We start from the raw sequence: 21,689 nt of genomic DNA, 5'->3' as shown, positions 1-21,689 counted from the left end.
CCCTCCCTGCCCCGCAAAATTTATGTTGAAACCTAATCCCTGACGTGATGGCCTTTGGAGGTGGGGCCTTTGGGAAGTGATAGGTCATGAGAGTGGAGCCTTCATGAATGAGATTAGGGCCCTTATAAAAAGGGCCCAAAGAAATCTCCCTCACCCGCTTCAGCTTGGGAAGTCAGCATGATGACCATCTATGACCTGGAAGCACATCCTCACCTGTCACTGAATCTTCCAGCACCTTCACCTTGGACTTCCCAGCCTCCACAAATGTAAGCAATAAATGTCTGTGGCTTGTAAGCCACCCAGTCCAGGTATTTTGTTACAAGCAGCCAAATGAATGAACACACCAGTCTTCGATTTGTTCATCATCTAGAAATAACTACTTTTTATATTTTAATGTACTTTCTATTGGGCTTTTCACCATGCATAAACATGTTTTTCTTTACAAAGTTCTGCTATGAAAATAGCTTTATGCCTTACACTTTTCATCTAAACTGCATCACTAGCATTGTCCCACGAGCATTACAAACTCTTCGTAAAATCATTTGGAGTTATATAATAATCAATGGGACATACACATTATGTATTCATTCAGACCCTTATTTCATAATTTTAGCAATGATCAATATGCTAAAATAACCCATTTCTATTCATAAGTCTTTGTCTACATTTGGATTTTTCCAGTAGATTGGATGCACATTTTTTTTCTTATACAGCACAGTTTTTAAGATTACTTCACTGTTTCTTAACAAAGAGCTAAAGAGGTACTTTTCCTCCTGGATGGGATGGACGTTTTTCTCCACTCCCCATGCCAAGGCGGGCTTCGCAGAACGAGCCTATTTCCTCTTGCTTGACAGTCCCTGTCTATCCCCACTTCCGTGCGGGTGCACAGGACACACGGCTTTTCAGTGACTTCATGTTCCCACGGTCGCCTCTTTATCCAAACCATGGAAAACTGGCTTTTGTTTTCATAACTGGCACAGACTGTGTTTGGGTCAGGAACCCAACATTAACAGCAAAGACTGACCTCCACCCAGGGAACTTGAGAAGAAAGTAGATAACACTGTTGGGAAAATTGTTCCCCCCTATAAATTGGCATATGAATGACGTACAAATATTATGTACATTTTTTATGCTGCCAAACCAAGTGTGATGGAAAAGAACACACCGGCCTTAGTATGTTGAGGGACTTGGCCTGAATTGGGTGTGTTAATAAGGCAATGCAATTTCAACTAATTTTCTCACGCATCACACTCTTAGGAAGTACCAGATTCTGTCGAGGTTCCCAGCATAAGAAGAAAGAATGTGAGAAAATTCACAGTTGAGATAGCAGACTTGTTCAATTGTATATAATGTATCAAGCATGAATCTAGTGGAATCTAAACACAAAGGGAGGGGGCCTCTGAGCCTGCCGAGGCAGTGGGAGAATGCTGGTTACTCAGGCTGCACAGGACTGGGAGGGATCTGAATGAAGGCTGCCCTCAATGCGTATATCCTGTAGTGTGAGGATAAGATACTGTCACAGGTGCTGACAACATTGGGCCAGCTTCCCCTGGTGGAGCCTGCATGTGACGGATTGCAATGAAATTGAAACCATGAGACACCAAGAAGGGTTTAGCCCTCCTCTGTTCCCCAGTCGTGTCTACGATGAATTGTACTCACCCTGTGATTCTTGGTCCTGCTGTCAAAAAAAATGGTTGTTGTGGGCCCCAGAGCTGGTGGGGAATTAGCTCACTCAGCACAGCAGGTAGATAACAAAGGGGTGTGTCCCTGACCTATAGACCTTCTTCCGGCACAGCTAGGTGACTCACAGGTGTGGAAGGGCAGAGGCCATATCCTAATTCCTTTCGTTGTTTCACAAAGAAATTAAGAGTGCATAGTGATATCTGGTCACAAAATTCACTATACTTTATTTGGGACACCACTCATCACATTTCTCCCTTATTGATCTCTTATACTTCTATCTCTATCTCTATCTCTTTTCTATCTACCTATGGATGGATCAATGATCGAGCTCAAAAGCAAAATTCCAGAAGGAATTCCAGAGGGACTTCAGATACAACACAACTCTTTCTTGCTCGCTGCAGAAAGGCCAGACATTTTTCAGAAGGGGCTCAGAGCCCTTTGCATACCTTGCATAGAAATAATTAGTCATAGCCCGTGGCATCAGGAAGATCTTTGGCCCCATCCAGGGGATTTTCCAAGACCCTACCACAAGGGGCATGTACCTTAATAATCAAATGCAAGTCGAATGAGGTGAGAAGCAGAAAAGAACAGACCAAATGTCCTGGGGTGTAGGGATTAGAGCTCTCATATCCAGCTGGGATAATCCAGGAAGATGTCACTTGTACCTTGAACCTTAACGCATGGGTAGGATTTCAACAGGCAGAGATGGTAAAATGAGTTGTCTCAGGAGGTTGACACGGGTGGCCTTTATTCTTCCAGGGGAAGCCACAAAGAGGTTTGTGCCGGTGCTTAGGCCAGATGAGCAAGGCTGAGCTAGCTGGTAGCATCCAAGACCAGACTGAGAGAAGCCTAAGAAGGTGAAGAAATGGGGAGGGAGTACAATTGTCTGATACAATAGCTGGAGAACTTCCCCCTGGAAGGGGCCATTTGGGGTGAAGAAGAGCAGTATCCGTGCAGGCCTTGGTGGCAGCTGCATGAAGTCATCTGCTCGGGTGTCTTGGCGGGAAACCACGGGACCGTCAGCAACCGTCCCCCCTCTGTGAAGAGGACACGCTGTGTTCTGGCTGAACACAGACTCCTGTAGCTTCACATGTGACTCATGTTTACAGAGGCATCGGGGGACACTCTGTTTGGACGGCGAGGCAGTGACGATGTGTACCATGGAAAAAGTGAGAAGGACGTCCCAGCAGGACGCCAGGGCGCAGTTGAGGAAATCCTGTGGTGTGTCATGCATGCAACACTAGAAGGTCACCAGAGCATTGGGCTGGCTGAACAGTGTCTCCGGTTCTTGAAATGTCACCAGGGCTGGAAACACAGTTTTCTCCTGGGACTCAATCAAGTTTCCAACATCGCAGGGATGGAACGGTCAGCCAAGCAAGAACAGGTTTCAGATGACGGTCTTCTCACGGCTGGGACTTCCGGTCCAGGCCCAGGTAGACAGAGTTCTCCATCTGATGGCTCTGGTCATTTTGTTACCAGCTGCGTCAGGAAAGCATCATTCTTGATCCTGAGGTCACTGAAACGATTTTTCTTTCTTTTTCATCTTCATCCAAAGCCCTGTTTCCCATCCCATCCCTCAGTCATGCGCATTTCCAATAGGAATAAGAGCTCTCGGCCTATGGCTGTTTTCTTCCAAACATGTTATACAACAGCTGTGCCCTGCTCGTAGCGACAGCCTTGACTTGTGAAGTAACCCGGGCTTTGCACTTGGTCAGCAAAATTTAGAGGGAGCCAAAATGTAAAACAAAGTAATTTTTACAAAAGAGTTTACGTACATCATTATTCTCTTTCCAGAGAGAATTTACTTCTAAAGAGATTGCGCCTCACAGGGTAGATGTATAACCCTCCCCTGCCCCCACTTACTCAGTTCTTCTTCGGGAGGCGATGGACTTTTCAGTTTCAGTTTTGTGTGTACTCTGTGCACCTCGATGTGTTTATTTTAAGGTCTGCCCCTCTTAGGAAACATCACCACCCCTGTGATCACCACCGTGACCACCTCCCCTCCAGTGACAGGCTCAGCTTGCCCTTGGCCCCAGGAGAGCACCATCTGATGGATGGAGTCAGAGATTCAAAGTCAAGAGCAGAGAGCCTGACAGCTCTCTTATTAGGGGGTCTCGTTTTTCGGTAGGGCGTGCCCTCCCTCCATCTCCTCTTCCCCTCCCCTCAGGCCCCTTTACATGTGCACTTTCTTTAACAAGCTGATGCTTTGGTGCTTAACCCTGTCCACCCAAGCATCAGTGCTATGTACAAGACCATGACTGTCTCTTGATAGAATTTCCTGTCCTTTTCGTTGAAAACTTGGACTGTGTTCTTGGTGGACATACAGTGGAAACTGAAGGACAGGAGTTATAAAACATCGGTGTGCCTAAGATTCTTATAGCAAATTATAAAATGCAGGTTCCTGGGTCCCACCCTCAGAGACTCAGAAGGTCTGTACGGAGGCCATTTTTCACAAGGACTCCATCCCCCAAGGTGATCTTGATATGCGGTTCCTTAGTCAAACTTTAAGACATGCTGTTACCTTCAGGATTGTTCCCGACTCTTCCCCCTAGAATCTTCTTTTAAGGACCATTAAGGGTTTCCTTTATCGCTGCTGATTTTTCAAAGCCACGACCTCTGTATAACTACACTCATTGCCTGTTCTCCTTCTCTCTCTTCTCATGTGGACGGTGTGGTTGGGGGGCTTGGCAAACCCACCCTCCCTTTCAGGGAAGGCCATTGCTTGGAAAGGCTCTGCCACAGGACAGGATGCCAACTTGCTTTCTTGGCATTTGTCATCATTTCTCTTCGCTTCTAGAGCCTCAGTCATCTATTGGTGGGAACATCCTCAATACATTGAGTTTCTGGAACAGGATCTCAGAGTTCCTAGACTTACATTTCTGTTTTTCGGTCTACCCATGTGGTGGTCCGTGGGCCCGTCGTGGTCCATTTGGTTCTGTGCTGGGAGAGAGTCTTTGAAACTCAGGTCTGTATGTCCCTGAGGGTTCACTCAAATGTTCCTGGAGGTCTGAGAACCCTCTGAGGTCATTGTTTCATGTTATCTTTCTATTTCTATGATAATAGTAAAAATACATCTAGAGTCTGGATCACTTGGCTGATTCCCTTATAATGAAAGGCTGCTACATGGTTTTGGTTCCCTTATTGAAATCTGCGGCGCTCACTGTCAAGTTGGCATCAAGTGGCCATCTGAAGGAGCAGCATTTTAACTTTCGATGTGTTGTCAAGCACATTCGGCAGCTGTTACGTGGGCTTGACTTCCATCCAGCTCAGGCTGAAAGGCTGAGTCCTTCCTAGGGCTGGCAAAGCAGAGGGCAGGAGGGCTTGGGTTCTGGCCCCTGCTACCTCTTTGGCTTCACTCTGCAGCTTTCCCCCTCGCTCCATCAGCCCCCTTAATCTAGACGTGCTCCCGTAAAGGCCTTGAACTGGTGATTCCCTCTGCCCAGGTTCTTGCCCCGGATATCCGCATGAATGACTCCCTTGTCTCCTTCAGGTCTTTGCTTCAGCGTTTGCTTAAGTGATTCAATTTCTCAATCCTGTTTAAAATTGCAACTCCCTCCCCCCTCCTCCATCATTCTCCCTAGCACCCTTAACCCTGGTCTCTTAACATAAAATGTGATTCATTTATTTATAATGTTTGTTGTTCAGTCTGGCCTGAATGCATACCCACAAGAGCAGAGATTGTTGTTTATTTTGGTCACTGATGTCACCCAAGTGCTTACAGAGCTGCCTGATACACAGTAGGTACTTAACAAATATCTGATGAATGACAGAATCGACAGCAATTACTTCATCACTGCTTTTGTGCTCATGTTAAATTTAAATTTGTTCGTCAGTTTTGCAGACAGAGAACTCTTGCAGGAATAATTTGCAATGGAAAAACATTTCTCTCTTAACGGATAAAACTTTAGGCTTAAAAATTTGTGTTTCTCAAAGTAAGACCCATGAATTCCTAGATTCTTGGGGACACAGGTTGAGGGATGAGGAGTTTGGAGCTGGACTAACACTTTTCTTTGTTTTTTAAGATTTTATTTATTTATTTTTAGAGAGGGAAGGGAGGGAGAAAGAGAGAGAGGGGGAGAGAAACATCAATGTGCAGTTGCTGGGGGCCGTGGCCTGCAACCCAGGCATATGTCCTGACTAGGAATCGAACCTGCAACACTTTTGGTTTGCAGCCCAAGCTCAATCCACTGAGCTACGCCAGCCAGGGCTGGACTAACACTTTTCCACGGGCTTCTAATGTGACCACTGGCCATTTCTTCCTCTGCCTCTTCCCTGGGCCAGGAACAGACACCCTGTCGCCATCTGCCACTGCTGGACAGGCAGGGCGAACTTCACCCTCTGTGATAAGAACCCCTCATGTTTTTGTACAATTCCAAGTAGCTATTTTACCTCTCTTTACATCATTTTCTGCGGTTCATCAACTTTTGTTTCATTGTTCCTGATAACAAAAGAACCACAAATGATCTGAGAAACTATCAGACATAGTAAGAAAGAGACTTGAAATTCTCCTGACTTCTAAAAGATACCTTCTGTATCTTTTTCCCTGTCTGTAAAGGTAATACTCAGTCCCCATCAGTATTTTGGTGCAGTTCTTCCTAGTCTTTTTTTCTTTGTGTCTGTATTAAGTTGAAATATAGGAAGCTACCAACGTTCACCCGTTGTAGACCTACAAAATGACAGTTTTATATGGTTTAACCTAGTAATTCATACAGCTGAAGCCATAACAGGCAAGTTTTCTTTTCACTTGTCATTATAACAGCACCCCTTGCCCACGTGTTTACGGATTCTTGGGCCCTTCATGAGCTTGCATTAACAGCACAAATAATTGATGAGCATTAGCATCTCAGCTGGGAGCCCTGCTCTGTAAATCACTGAAACAGCCCTGCCAGTGACCAGACTTCCTGAGTCTTGATGTGCATGACAATCCTCAGTGATTCTTCCAGGAAACCCTCCCTGTAAATGCCCCCAGCCGATTGCCTGTGTGCAGCACTTGGCACCAGAACTCTGCCCAAATGGCAGCTTCTGGGAATGCTGCTAATAACTGTGTTCAGCTGCTCATCTGTCGTTGCTCTTGTACGAATCTGCTCCATTACCAGGGATGCATTTTGGGTTTGTGGAATTTCTTCCTTTCCAATGAAAAGAGCCTCGTTGGCTTTGTGCATTTGCTGTTACTGTTTAGTGATTTCTGGACCAGGTACAGTCAGTCTACTAGCAGTGTTTTAAAAAAAGAGAGCTGACTTTTTTTAAAAGCTTTTCAACAGTAGGAAGGCTGCTTTTAGGGCTCTGGCTTTCTCTCTGCAAACATCAGAGATGTTTTTACTCTCCCCATCATAGCAAAGTCCTGAGGAGTCCATGGGCCATGTGATTCCATTATACAGTGATTCTGCCCCAAAAATGATTGCCAGGGACAGTAATCTATGTGGGTCCTCTCTGGACTGGCCTCGTTATCCCAGACTTGGTAGGTCCCTATTCCCAATGGGCACTCTATTTGCTATAGATACGGCTGGGTCCAACCACATACGCTAAGATTATGTGCCCATCCAAAAAACCCACTTGCATAAGGTTTGGGAGTTTGTGATATAAGAACATCTGTCATTCTAGGTGCAACAGCTTAAAAGGATGGACTTTTACTGTTTTGGCCCCAAGAATAAAATAGTAACAGAAGATTAGAACATTTTAAAGGTAATCCATGGCCTGCAAACACATCGAAGGGCAGAAAAAATAAGGCAAAAAAGACACAAAAAATGAAATAATATGTGATATATTTCATTAGTAAAACATGGCAAGCTACTACGAGAGGCAGTATTGTAAAACCTAACGTGCTGACTTTGAGGCCACACCAGCTGGTGTTCGCATCTGGGTGCCCTTCCTTACCAGGTGTGAACAGCTCTTGATTGTTTCCCTTCTGTAAAACTGAGCTGAAATACCCACTCTGCAGAGTGACTGCAAGGATTAAAGACAGCACAGAAGTAAAGTATTGATCATACTTGAGCTCGATAATAGTGGTTATTATTATTTGGCTCACACATTATTTAGCTCAAACTTTAAGAATCTTTAATTTGATCTTTTCAATTGTTGCAATTGCCAATGCAACATTGTGACATGAATAGATAAGCTTAAAAAGGAAACCCACCCCCACGACACCCCCAAATCAAACATATTTCCACATTTCCTTCTCAGTCTTGGTGAATGCACAGGCAATTTTTATCCAGTGCATTTGTGTTTTCAGCTCTTTTTTCCCACTTAGCATCGTGTGTAAGTTATCCCCTGTGGCAACATGGTCTAATTGTGTGTAAAATAGTTATTATTTCAACAAATGTACCATAACCTAGTTAATCATTCCTCTATTTTTAGACATTTATTTGTTTCCAGTTTGAGGGATATTCTTTCCTTTGTTCCCGTTTCTGTTATGGTCATTGGAAATGCACAATTTTACAAATATTTAGGACTTTTTTTCCTGAGTTATAGACATTTTTTTGCTCGCCTTGAGAACATTGTTTCAACTAATGGCTGTTGACTACGAGGAAAGAAAAGGTAGTTTCAATCTAGTTTCTTATGGAAGGCAAATTAAGACAACTCCAAGAAATTCCACGCCCATTTACTGCAGTTTTGTCCTCATCTGCGTGCAACACCGATTTATTGTTCCACCCATCCATGGGGGGCAGGGATTGAATGAGATCAAGAACGTGAATATGCAGGAGTCAAACAAGTTCACGTCCTTGACTTCCTTCGATCCCTGCACACAGGCCACACCCAAGAAATAGGTATTCATATTATTTGAGGCACAGAGAGGTTAAGGTGCATGACCGAGGTCACACAGCTGCTGGGAGAGGATAGAGAACGCCTTTTGCAGACTCTGAATTCTCAGCTTTCCCACTGAGCTTTGAAAAAAAATGTCCCCACACACCACCCCTCGCCTAAAAATGGGTAGGATCAGACTGGGGCTGAGGGAACGGCGGGGTTTTTCATTGCCTTGCCGCGGTCGCCTGCCAAGCTAGGCGACTCCTCCTCACTGGCGCTCGGGTGCAGCCGGCTTTGAGCATGCCCAGTGCGCCCCCGTTCCGTCCCACTGGTACCGGCCGGGCGCCCCAGCTCCAGGTTTTTCGGACGACCGGAGGTTGATGAGGGGCGGGGCGGGGCGGGGCGGGGCGGAGCGCGGGGCGGGCCCTCTTCTTGGGTCTCCTAGGTTCTGTCGGAATTCCCCCGACGCCACTCTCCCGCAGCGCACGCGGCAGTGGTGATACCCCGGACGTGCAACTCGGGGATCGAGATCGAAGTGGGGTACCTGGTGCTGTCGGCGCCCACCCCATGGCCCTAGGCCTACTGGCCCCCTGGACCTCAGGCATCAAGTCCGGACAGGATGTTTCCAGCCATCTCTACATCTCTTCATTCACATATTCATCCAACAGACAGTTTTTGAGCACCTACTGTGTGCCAGGCGCTGCTGTCGTGTGTGGGACACTGCAGCCAAGACAGGCACCATTGCAGTCCCACAGCTGAAATTCCGGAGGCGAATAAAACGCAATAAGAAGTAAGCAAATTAGAGGAAGTCAGTTATCGACCTCATCTCCCGCTCTTCTGCGCTCCTTGACATTGCCTAATCAGTCCTGCTCCTTAGGGTCTTTGCACTGGCTATCCCCTCTGTAGGGAATGCTCTTTCCAATTTGTCTGCGTGGCTGAAATGTCACCTCCTCGGTGTTACCTGACCCGATCACCTCATTGAAAATTGCACTCCCTCCACCCCAATTCTCCTTACCCTGTTCTATTTCCCTCACAGAACTTCTCACCTTCCAATATATGATACAGCTTGCTTACTTGTATGTTATTGTCTGTCGCCTGCCTCTCCCCTCAAACTCCACCAGGCGACGGGATTTTTGTCCATTTGGTCACCACGCGTGAAGAACCGGAATAGCTGATCAGTAATTATTCGTTGAATGAACTGGATAATGGATAAATAGTGATAAGTGTGCAAAAATAGAGCGAGGAAATGGAGAGGACAGCAGGAGGAGGGAGTTAGTTTACTAAAGTGGTCAGGGAAGTCCTCTCCCAGGAGTTCCTTTGAGCGATGAGACGGTGGCAGCCACTTCAAAAGCTGGGCAAAGACGTCCCACAAAAAGGGAAAGGCGCGTGGAGGCTGTCCAAGTTCTGAGTGTATGTTGGTCAGAAAGGTGCTCCTGGGCTGCAGTAAACCAGGTGTGAGCTGAGGTGGAAGAGATGAGGTAGGGGGCCCATAAATCTTGGGAAGGTTTAAGTCCGGAAGCTTACTAATGGAGGGCGTGAGCACTGGACTGGGAGTCAGCAGGACCCTCGGGGCAAGACTCCTCCTTATTTCGCAGATTTGTTAAGCAGACTGCTTGGCGTTCCTAGGAATGAAATCATTGAGGGCCGGGTACATAGTAGGTGCCCGATAAATGATTATGGGACGAATGTGTGCGTGCACGCGCGAGGAGACTTGGGGCTGCCCAGAGCCCGGCACAAGAGCCCCGGTGGCCTGGGAGGCGGGTCCCGGTGGGAAAGCTCCGGGCGCGGAAGCCCCGCAGGGCGGCCAGGGCGCCCGCCCCCCGCCCAGCGCGCGGGCCCGTCTCGGCCGGCCCGACCGGCGGGAGCCGCCCGCGGGCGGCACTGGGCATGCTCAGACGGCGTCCAGGTCGCGCCGTGAGCGAGCGAGCTTCCGCGCCGCCCGCAAGCGCGACCTACCTGGGCGCTCCGCGCCCCCGGATGCTGCAGGTATGGCCCGGCGCGACCCCAGCGGGCCGGGTGCGTGGCGCTGGCCGACCGGGGGCCGGGGTCGCGCTCGTTCCGCCCCGCCTCCACCCGTTCCCAGGCGCACGGCGAACGCGCGGGCGGGCTGGCGGACGCGGCAGCCCCGGGGTCTCGGCGCCACGTCGGGGCGGGGAGGGGGCGCCCCCACCGTTCTCACCTGGCGGGGCCAGGCGGGAGCGACTGGCCGGGCCGGGTGGGGCTCGCTCTCAGGCGGTGCCGGGACGCGGCCACGGCCGCGGCGGGGCGTGGGCGTGCGCTCTGACCCCGGGTAGGGCGGACCACGACTGGCGGAACCCGCGCGGCCGGCGGCTCCGTAGGGTCCTGCTGCACAACGACCCTGGCCCCCGGCCGCGGAGGGGCGCACAGCTCGCCTTGAGCGAGCCACCCCGGGGGCCAGACCTTCTTAGCTCCCAGGGCGAATTCGCCTCTCAGCTTTTAAAGATGGCATTTCCTGGGCCTGGCATGAACTCCAGCGCCAATAAATCTATGCTGTTCCGCGAGCAATATGGAATGGTTTATCAGGTACCTGCGGGGAGACAGCTGCAGTGGGAGAGTGAATGTGAGCTCCCAGCCCCCACCCCTCCGAAATAACCATTTTCAGCAACCTAAACTTACTGGGAAGTTGCGGTTGCCTTAAAAATTCATGGGAAGTTGAGACAACTTGACACCTGGGTTGTCCGAGGTGGTGGAAAGAACTTGTGACTTGGAAACTGGAGACCTCGGGTCAAGTCGGTCTCCCCCCTTGGCCAGCTGGTGACCTTGAGCGAGTTGTATAACCTCTCTGATCCTCAGTTTTCTCCTCTGCGAACAGCCGGTAATAATGCTCACCTCACTGGGTTGTTGGGTGGATTAAGTGGGATAAATTATGTGGAGGTGTTTGGCTCTATGCCCGGCACAAAGCAAGCGAGCAGTTGGCGTGATGTGAATTTAATTCGTTTAGAGACCCTCGTGGCTCCCATTTCACCAGGAAATTAGAATTAGGAAAGCATCTTCAGGGCCTAGTGACAGACAGAGTGACAGCCCCTGTCTTTGTGCCCTGGAGAACTTCACTGAAGTCAAGGGCTTTGGAAAAACAATTTAGCTGAATTGTAATCGGAGAGCATCTTTAAAAGCAGTTTCATACATTCAGAAACTCCGGAAGTTGGCAGTTCAGCTGTACTTACAAAAGAGCTGTTTTGCGAGATCTATGCTGCAAATGTTTAAGCAGATGATACTTGAAAATAAAGCCTAGTTAGGAGGATTTCTGTTCTAAAAAGCTTCTAAGCCCAACGTTTAGTGATTACTTAGATAAGGGTTTCCTTTTAAAAATTTTTATTTGTTGATTTTGAGAGAGAAAGAAATATCAATATGTTGTTCCGCTATGCATTTATTGGTTGATCCTTGTATGTGCCCCAATCAGGAATCAAACATACAACCTTGGTGTATGGGGTGATGCTCTGACAACTGAACTACCTGGCCAGGGCCTCTGTCAGGGTTTCTTAACTTCTCATCTGGGGTTAGTTAATTCTTTGTTGTGGGGCCTGCCCTATGCATTGTGGGATATTGGGTAGCATCCCAGGTCTCTGGCCACTAGATTTCAGTATCAGTCCCTCTCCCTCAGTTGTGCCAACCAAAAAATGTCTTCAGACATGGCCAGATGTCCCCTGGGGGCCAAATATCCTGCCTGGCCTTTTGAATCCACTCCTGCTTTCTGTCAATAGCCTATCGGAGTTTGAGAATTTCATCTTATGTTTTTACTATAATAATAACCTTTGTATAGCCCTACAGAACTGCACAGAGTACATCCACATGCATCAACTCATTTAATTTTTACAACTCCCCCTTGAGGCTGGTGTTATTCCCATTTTACAGACGAGGAAATTGAGGCTTTGAGCCGCTGATTACACATTCTGAGGTGTAGCTGGGATATAACTCAGGTCTTCTGTTTCCATGGGCAGGTCCTTTTGTTCTGCATCAAGCTGCCCTTTATTGTAGGAGACTTTCAAATAGATGACTTTCCTGATGATTAAATCAAGATGTAAAGTAGAGTGGAAGCTGGAAACCTTTCTGAGATTGACTAGTTGAACATTAACAACAGTAGGCTATTATCTGACACAGTAGGTCGTTCTAGTTAAATATTCTAGTTCATAGTGAGCTCCCATAAATCCCACGTATAGTTAATGGAATACCAATTTGCAGAGAATTAGAGTAGAATAAAATGTGCCTAATACTCTGTATTGATCCTGAGTTGTCACGGGTGATTTGTCATCTCCTAAAACAGATTCCTGTATGCAAATTAGACATTAGCTGGGGAAAGTAAAAGGTCAGGTTACTGGAGGCGTTTCGGAGTGCCTGAGGCATTCTGTTCAGCCAGCGTTTATTAATTAAGCTGCTTCTATATGTCAGATGCAGTGCTGGCCAACACACCCCAGCAAAAACAGGGTGCAAGGGGAGACTTCTTTGTAAGGGGAGGGCAGGTCCTGGCCGGAAAGGACTGCTTGGGGCAGGAGAAAGAACCTAAGTTAACACAGAGTCAAATCAGGGTCCTACACTGTGCTTCGCCACTCCTGTCTGGTTTCAGCAAATTGATTGTTGACTATGAACTGGGAGATTTCACATACGCTGTTTAATGTCACTGCCCTCCCTGTCCCCATTTTGCAGATAAGGAAACTGCTAAGAAAGGTCGTGTGGGTCCAGGAGCAAGAGGGATGAATTTTGAGCTTTTGAACCATGGGTCCAGGCTCAGGAGGGATTCCATATTCTAAGATGGACAGCCCGCAAGAGAGGCTCATTTCGGGGGACTGGAGGGAACAGGAAGCCCCTTAGGATTTGCGGCAGGTTGGGAGGGGACCAGCAATTTGTGGTCCCTCCCTTTCTACCCAAAAGAATGCCGGTTGATCATCATCCCAGCGCTCACCTTCCTTCCCCCAGACAGTGGTTCCTGGACAGCAGGGCCAGTCCCATTGCTTCTCAGGGTCTGTTTCAGGGGCTGGAATGCCTAAGGCACTCTGCACTTGTCCTGGTGTTGACAGGCTGGTGGGGGCAGGGCAGGCTGCTGGTGTTCTTCCCGAGCCTCAGCTCTCCTTACCAACTCTAATAAAGACAGCACCAGATCTGGTCGGCGTCCACACTGCCCTCGCCTGGGTCCGGGCAACTGCAGCCTCTATTCTCACAGGTATCTCCTTTCATCTGCCTGAGGGGGAACTAAAGGGAGTGCTTGGTAGGCGCCTGGCTGAAATCCGATCTGGTCATGGGTCCCGAACCAGTGATCTTGCATCACGTAGCTTCTGGTTGTGCCTTCAGTGAAGACCAGCTGTGAGCACAGATTTAACAGCAAATTCAGACGTTTATTGAGTCTATACTACATGCCGGGCATTGGGGTTAGAGATGAAATGGGAACCCCTGTTGTGGAAGGATTCATGGTAGAGTTGGGAAGACTGATATGTGTATGTGATCCATCTCTCTACCTGTCTATCTGATAACGGCTTTAGAAGAGCATAAAGCCAGATGCAGGGAGGCCAGTGGTCTGATGGGCATCAGGGAACATCATAGGGAATAGCTGGCATTTGATTTCAGCCCCGAAGGTAGAGCGAGATGGTATTCAGAGGGCAGACAGAACGGCAGGTGCAAAGGCTCAGAGGCATGGAGAGACCTTGTGTGTTTCAGGAGCAGCGACTCTTCCCCAGGTCCAGGCTTCTGAGCTCGGTTAATGCAGAACCCCCCTCCTGTAGTCAGGTGCACTCCCATCTCAGGCCTGGCCACGCTCAACCCAGGGGCAAGAGCCCGTTGCCCCCCTTTTCCCCGGATAGGAGCAACGCTTCTAGGTTGTCTTCCAGGTATGAGCACCTTCTGCCCAGGGTGCCTCTGGTTTCAGTTATTCAATACCGATAAAGCACTTCCTGGCTGCCGGGAGCTATTCCAGAGTGCTCTCCAAATATTACCTCACTCATGTAATCTTCGCAGCAACCCTCTGACCACGCCGCCTCCATGGGAAGCGGCAGGCCACTGGCTGGGTAGGTGGGGGCAGAGCTCATCTCCCCAGTCCGTGCCCCTCTGTGGGTGATGCTCTGATTGTGGCCCGCCTCACACTGCGGTGCCCGAGAACAGCCGGGGCTGAGCTCCAGCGGAGTGCTGACCACCCCAGGTCTACCCCCGGCCCACTTCCTCCAGGGGGCCCGCAGGGCTCCCCGGCCGTGCTGTCCGGCTGCGCTGTCCGAACCGACATTGGGAACTGTGGTCTGGGAAGGAATGTTTGTGTTGCGTTTTTGTGCAAGAGGCGGCCTGGGAGGTGTTGTTTGGATACTGAGAGAGTGGAATTTTTGAGACTTTTTTTGATGGTTTATGTGGAAAGTTAGGAGAGAGGGTTTGCAATTGGGATGGTCCTGGAAAATTCAGGTCCTATGATTTACGGTCAGGATACACACACTCTTGGTAAATATTTAAGCAGTGTGTTGTTTGGAGTGAATCTTCTGCACTTCAGCCTGTTGGAGCCTCAAGAGGGGATCAACAATGCCTTCTCGTCCCAGAATCTGGCGGATTCCCACAAGCCCCAGTTTCACGATGGGCCGAGAAAACCGAGGCCCAGAGAGAGGAAGTGACTGCCCGGAGGGCACATTGTTCCTAAGTAGGACAGCCAAGATTTGAACCCACGCCTGTCCTTAGACAACTCATTTCACTGTAAAATGAGACTAATAATAGAACCTGTATCTTTAAAAAAAGAAGATTCTATTTATTTATTTTCAGAGAGAGAAGGAGGCAAGGACAAAGAGAGGGAGAGAAACAGCAATGTGTGGCTGCCTCTCCCGTGCCCCCAACCAGGGACCTGGCTGAACCCAGGCATGTGCACTGACTGGGAATCGAACCAGTGACCTTGTGGTTCACAGGCTCAGTCCACTGAGCCACACCAGCCAGGGCAGAACATGTGTCTTTTAAATTGACTATTTTAAATAAGCAAATGACCAAAAACCTACTAAGGCAGAACTCGACACAAAAGGTTCTGCTCCCTTTGTGGCCAGGCGCCTGACCCAGCAGGCGAGCACTGTGTCTGGAGTTCAGTGCTGAGAGTCGCCGTGGGCGAGTCACGGCCCACTCCCAGGGCAGGGCTACAGGTCCGAGCTCGTAGCACTAAGGGGATGTTCTACAGGGGCAGGATCCAGGACCAGACAGGGGCCGTGGCCAGCTGGATGCTGTGTGGGCGAAAGGCATTGGTCTGACTTTGGGAGTGGGGCGTGAAGACCTGGCCCCTGTATCCCATTTTGTTCAGGCGAGTCAGCCTCCGTGTAGACCCGAGGTTCTTAGTGAGAGGGGCAGCAACCACGTCTGTCATCCGACCCTTGACCCTGACCACTGGTGGGCCTGGAGAGGGCGTGACGACAGCCTGAACCCAGGTCTTGCCCACTTGTTCCCCCTGCCCCCTTCCCTCCCTGATCTGGTTATCGAACTTATACATGGTTTGTTGTAGAAAATTAAAATGTCAGGGAGCAAAAAAAAAAATTGGGCTACGAGAGTCTGGAAACTTCTCCCCGCCCCGCCCCCCCACCCCCAGCTGACGCGTGCTTTGGGGCTTCGCTCCGTGAGTGCAGGTGCCTTCCCTCACCGTCCTGACCTGGGCAAGCCTGCCTGCCAGGAGCGCTCACGCCACCAGCTCTGTCTCCTGTTACAGAGCTTTTCACAGTTGCAATTTTGCAGTTAATTAGTATCATTAGTTGTATTATTACCTGTCTCCCCAGCTACACTGTGAACTCTGAGAAGTCTTTCTTTAAAAAAAAAATCGTCTCTGAGACTTATTGTTTTCTTTTAATTTTTTATTTTGACCTAATTCAGACTTAGAAAAGTTCCAAGAATAGAACAAAGAACTCCCATCTGCCCTTCATCCTGATTCCCCAAATGGTACCATTTAATCACCTTTATTTTAGCCGTCTCTCTCTCTCTGTATTTTACCTGAGCCATTTAAGGATTCGTTATAGACTCTTCCTCCCCCCCGCCCAGATGCATCAGCGCATTTCCTAAAAATGATGACATTCTCCTGTGTAACTGCAGTACAGTTGTTAGAATCAAGAAATCAGTGTTAGTACAATACTATCTAGAGACCTTATTCAGGCATTGCCAGCTGTCTTGATAGTATCCATTGTGGGTCCTGTCCAGGAAAGAAAAGCCCAGAGACGGGTCGCATATGATTGTCATGTCTCTTTAGTCTCCTGTGCACTGGCAAGTTCCTCAGCTTTTCTTTGTCCTGTAGGACCGTGATGTCTTTGGAGAGTGCCGGCCAGTGGTTTTGTAGAATGCCCCTCCATTTGTGTCTCTTTGCTTTAACTCTCCATTGTATCCCCCGTGCCTCCGACACAGCAAATGCACTCAGTAAGTATGTACTGAATGAGGCGACCATACGATGGAAGGAGCTGGAAGGAAAAAGCCAGCAGGATTTCCAGTTTCCCCCATCGCTGCTCTTTCCCTTGCTGAAGGATGTTGTTGTTAGTTGCAGCCACACTGTATGCAGATTTGAATCCTGCTGTTTTTATAACACAGCTTTCCCCCAAAAAAGAGAGACTTCCTCAGGGGATAGTGAGCTTGCTGTCCCTGCAGGTATGCAAGCAGACACTGGGCGGTGGCCTGGCAGGGATGCTGGAAAGGGGAATGGAATATGTGACGAGGCATGGACTCAGCCTGCATGTCCCTCCCAGCACTAAGCAGCCTTCTCTGACTGTGACTCTGACTTTGCAGGCCTCGGCACCCAAGAGTGGGGTGACCAGAATTCCTTATCCAGACCAGAGCATTCTGAGAATAAAAAGGGCAGCTATTACTAAGTGCATCTAATCCACTAGCCTCTCCTGGGACTACCCTAGGCAAACGAGGTTGTGTGGTCACCCTACCCACTGTGACTTGAGGTTGGAGGTCAGTGCAGGGAAATCAGCCTGGAAAACTTTCCAGCGGGGTTTCCTACCCTTTATCCAGGTAGAGGATCCCTCCACCTTTTATCCTATCTGGAGGAATCCTCTACCTGGATAAAGACAAAACTAATCTCCTTGGCACTGCCTGCCGGGCCCACGTTCATGGGCCTGGTCCCTCTGTGGTCGCACCTCCCTGGGCGTGCTTTGCTCCTGGGGCACCAGCCTTCTTGCAGCCCTGCCCTCACCTGCTCCTTCCTGCCACTGGACTGCGTCAGCCTGAAATGTTACTTATGCATCCAGGCTGGAGGGAGAGGGAAGGACAGGGTCTGTGATAGATGCACAAAGGGGACAGGAAAGCCAGCTGAGCTTCTCGCTGGCCAAATTCTAATGGAACGCAAGAGCCAGGGGGTCAGCGTGAGGTGGGGCAGCTCACGCTGACCCCCCCAGCATCTCCCTAGATCTCATCTTCCTTTTCCACCTGTAGCTCACCCTTGCACCTCGTCCTTCCTGCAGGAACACCCACGGCCCTCTCCCAGCCCTGGTTCTGAGATCAGGACCAAGCCACTGGCCTTTGGCAGAGGCAGGGAAGCAGGTGTCAACTTGGGACCCAGGCACAAGAGGATGAGCGTTAGATAGTGGTAGGTGCAGACAGGGACTTGGATGCAGAGAAACCAGGCAGAAGACCAGCCTCTAGGAATCCCAGTAACAAGGTCAATAGGGAGCCATTTATCAGGAAGCCTGGAGTGGCGGTGTTGAATGCCCGGGCTCTCTGGTCAGAGGTGGCAAGCTCTGGGGTCCGTGTCGTCTGGCACTTGAACCCATTTTCTGCCCAGCAACAAATACAGACCCTGACTTCCTGGGTTAAAAAATACTGTAGGACGAAAACGCGAAGGTATGTTTTTCTGGGGCAACCCAGTCACGTGGACTTCATGAACACAGTCCAGTGCTCATGTGCACAGTCCAGTATTTTTATAACTCTACGCATCGGTGGCTGTAACGGAAAAGCCAGTTAGTGAAGGGGAGTTCTGGTTCTTAGAGTGCACAATGCTACCACATACTGAACATTGGAAAGGTTTCCTAGCTAACTGTTATATTCTGTTTTACTGGTTAAAAATGTTCTTTTCCACCCTCAGACTCAGCTGTGTAAAAGCATTTAGTTCAAGGTCACTTTTTACGAGACAGAAAGAATCACACAGCGTCAGAACCAGAAGGGATCTCAGGACCTTTTCCAGCTCTGTCTTTTTTCACGTGGGGAAACTGAGGCCCAGAAAGGGGTGTGGCGCACTCCAGGGCACACAGGCCATCCCGGAGCAGGGACTGGGGCCTGCGTTGTACGGTTTCAGGCCCCCAGATCTCAGGTGTGTTTTCTAGGTCTCATTTCAGGACGTTTATTAGATAGAGTGTATAGTCCTATAATTTCATTAACATGCTTTGGCGTGTCTCTAACTACAGAAATAAATTGTGTTGGCATTGAAGCAGTCGTGAATTTCTTGCTCTTTAATGCAGAAGCTGCTGGATTGATTTTTTTTTTTCATATAAAAAAGATGCTATGTCCTTGCTGGTGGAGTTCTATTTTCTATAGGAGTGTTTCTCAAACTTTGGCACATCGGAATCAGCTGTTAAAACACAGGCTGCTGGGCCCCACCCCCGCCAGAGTTTTTGAGTCAGTGAGCCTGAATCACACTCCTCAGCGGGGCCTGAAAATAGGCATTTCTAGCAAGCTCCCCGGTAATGTTGCCGGCCCAGAGGCCAGGGACCGTGCTTTGAGGACCGCTGCCCCAGGATCAGTGGTAGTTTCAGGCAGTGTGCCCTGCGCTTTGCAGCCAGCTGGGCGCCCCCTGCATTCCGTCCTCGCTCGTTACCCTCCCCCTCCCTCCCAACCATTTCCCTCTTTCCAGATCTCCTCTCTGTTGTCCCCGCCTCTCCAGCGCCTGTGGCCCCTGAGATGTTCAAGGCCATCCCGTGGGAGCCTCTTCACCTTGACCCCTCCTGCTTCATTCTCTGGCTCCTCTTGTTCCTTTCCTCCAGTCTGAGATACAGAGTGTTTCTGGCTCAAGCTTACCCCTCCACTTACCATTGAAGACTGTTGTCCCTTCACTGGAGGAAAAAAAAACTTCTCCAGGCTTACTCCCTTCCCTTTCCCTGCCACGCCTGCTGACAGACAGTCTGCAGTCACGGAAAAGCTCTGCTCTTACCTCTCTCGACACAGACGCGCTGTTGGTGCCAGGTGTCCAGACGTTCTATACCTATGATGAAAGACATGCTTTTTTTTAAATCGTGGCAACACACACGTCATGTAAAGTTCACTGTGCTAACCGGTTTTCAGTGTGCAGCATGGTGGCATCCAGTTCAAAGGGCAGTGCCGCCGTCTCCCCGTGCAGCCACTGAACGCTTTCCATCTTGCAGGGCTGAGACCCCGTACCCATGGAACGCTGACGGTCCCCATCAGCCTCCCCCCCCCCCACCCCGCCTGCCAGTTTCTGACAGCCACCCTTCTACTTTCTGTCGCTGATTTCTACTACTGTGGGTACCTCATATAAGTAGAATCATACAGGATCTGTCTTCTTGTGATTGTCATATTTCACGCAGCATGGTGTCCTCCAGGTTCATCCATGCTGTAGAATGTGTCAGCACCTTCCTTTTTAAGGCTGAATCATATTGCCTTGAATGCATATGTCTGGACATCCACAGACGCTTGGGTTGCCTTCACCTTTTGGCTATTGCAAATCGTGCCGCTGTGAACACAGGTGTACAGAAAGGCAATTTTGATTAAAGGGGACTTGGCACATTAGGTGAGATGCTTAGACATTTGCATAGCAGTCCCAGCTTTGTCTGCCCCTGCATCCCCCAGCCTGCCACCCCCAGGTTTCCTCGCTTGCCCCGTGATTAACATCACCTTGCTGTGACGGCCAGGGACCACTCGCTTGTCAAGACCATGGCCAGTTGCCCCTTCCTTGTGCCAGGGCCTCTGTGATGCAGCCTCCCTCCTGCCTCCCCATCCGCCTCGGCTCGTCCTCTGCTGTCTGTTCCCTTTGCCCTCTGCTCTTACCGTCCTGCAGCCTCCCTGGGTGAACTCACCTGATCCCTTCGTCAGGGGCTCCGGGGTCTGAGTCTCTAGCCCAGCCATCTCTGGGCAGTGCAGGTCCTGTGTAGATCACGTCTGAACACCTCCCCAGCTCCTCTGCACATCAGAAGCAGGACTCAGCACCTTCTTCCTTAAACACACCCTCTCCGCAAGTCTTCACCGTGAAACCCCAGGGGCACGCCTCACGCACCCCACACCTGCACTGGACACGTCTGCCTGAGAACACCGTCCTCCGGCCACCCTGCTCCTCAGACTGGGCTAGTCCCTAAGCTTCTCCCTTTTGTTTCCATCTTTGCTGAGTGTCCCCAACAAGGCCCTCACACCTCCGCCTCCTTCACATTGCTGCCAGACAGAGAGGGTCCCCTACAACGATACGTAAAATCACTTCATTCTCTGCCGAGTTCGTGTAACCTGGCTCCACCTGGCCTTGCTCTCCCCCATCCCCACCCAAGGCCCCACACACCGAACGCACTCGGCCAGGGCTTCCCTGGTTTGGTGTGAAAATGCAGGTTCTGGGTCCAGGGCTCTCGCCAGCTCCCGGGGAAGGCAGAGGCTCTGGCCCACAGACCGCGTGCTGCTCAGCCAGTCTCTGTGTCTGTGTGTCACCAGTCAGGTTCTACTGACATGTTTTCAGTCTATAGATAATGCAAGAATTAAAACATTTTTGTGTTATAACAACTCTTTGTTTTCTACAAAGTTAATCTTAAAATTTTCAATCATAAGGGCAGATTTGCTGTTGCAGTGATTACATGCTACTAGAAGACATTTTTCCAAGGCTAAGAAAGGCTTTGACTTCTTTAGAACTTCCATATAGGTCCAGGTGCACAAATGTGTGGCGGTGGGGGGGTTGTGAGAATGGTTTCCCTTTAAAGGGGTAACGTACTCAGGGCCAGGGCTCCCTCCTGTAAGCTTCTCCAGGGCAGACACGTCTGTTATTCTGCTCCATCCCCCAGAGCCCTGCCCAGCCTCCTCAGGCTGCTGGCTGAAGGGGAGGGCGAGTCTCTGGGCTTCCTTAGGGGATGAGTGTGGAAGCACCATTTGGTGTGGGAAGACTGGGTCGGAGGGGGACCCCGTGTCCACCCTCTCTGGGGAAGGTGCTGCCACTCACAGGGGAGGAGGGAAAGGCTTCCTGGCAGTGGGACTGTGCCGGGGGCCACATCAGGCCCATTGCTGACTGCTGCTGAGGCTTCGCCGTGGAGGTTTCGGGCTGCAGCCTGGGAGAGCAGGTGGAGCCGCGTGTGTCTGGGAGGCTCAAGAAGCAGGTCCCCAGTGGTGCCGAATCGGGTTTGTGG

At 49.8% G+C, this 21,689-nt stretch overlaps 1 protein-coding gene across 4 annotated transcripts in view; it reads left to right on the top strand.

Annotated features, from left to right (window-relative positions):
- Positions 1–10,280: 10,280 nt before the first annotated feature.
- PTPN3 (protein tyrosine phosphatase non-receptor type 3) overlaps positions 10,281–21,689 on the top strand; it is a 105,003-nt gene continuing 93,594 nt past the window's right edge. For 3 of the 4 annotated variants that reach the window (XM_028521991.2, XM_028521973.2, XM_028521982.2), the window contains exon 1: positions 10,281–10,410. The gene's annotated coding sequence lies outside the window, so the exon portion shown is untranslated. Of the gene's footprint in view, positions 10,411–10,710; positions 10,969–21,689 lie in introns of those variants that run through there. The other variant, XM_036022025.1, reaches the window with a different exon arrangement.

This window comes from Phyllostomus discolor, chromosome 3 (assembly GCF_004126475.2).
Source record: "Phyllostomus discolor isolate MPI-MPIP mPhyDis1 chromosome 3, mPhyDis1.pri.v3, whole genome shotgun sequence".
NCBI classification, from domain to species: domain Eukaryota; kingdom Metazoa; phylum Chordata; class Mammalia; order Chiroptera; family Phyllostomidae; genus Phyllostomus; species Phyllostomus discolor.
The sequence above is the reverse complement of the archived record's forward strand: the minus strand, read 5'-3'. Positions and strand labels throughout refer to the sequence as shown.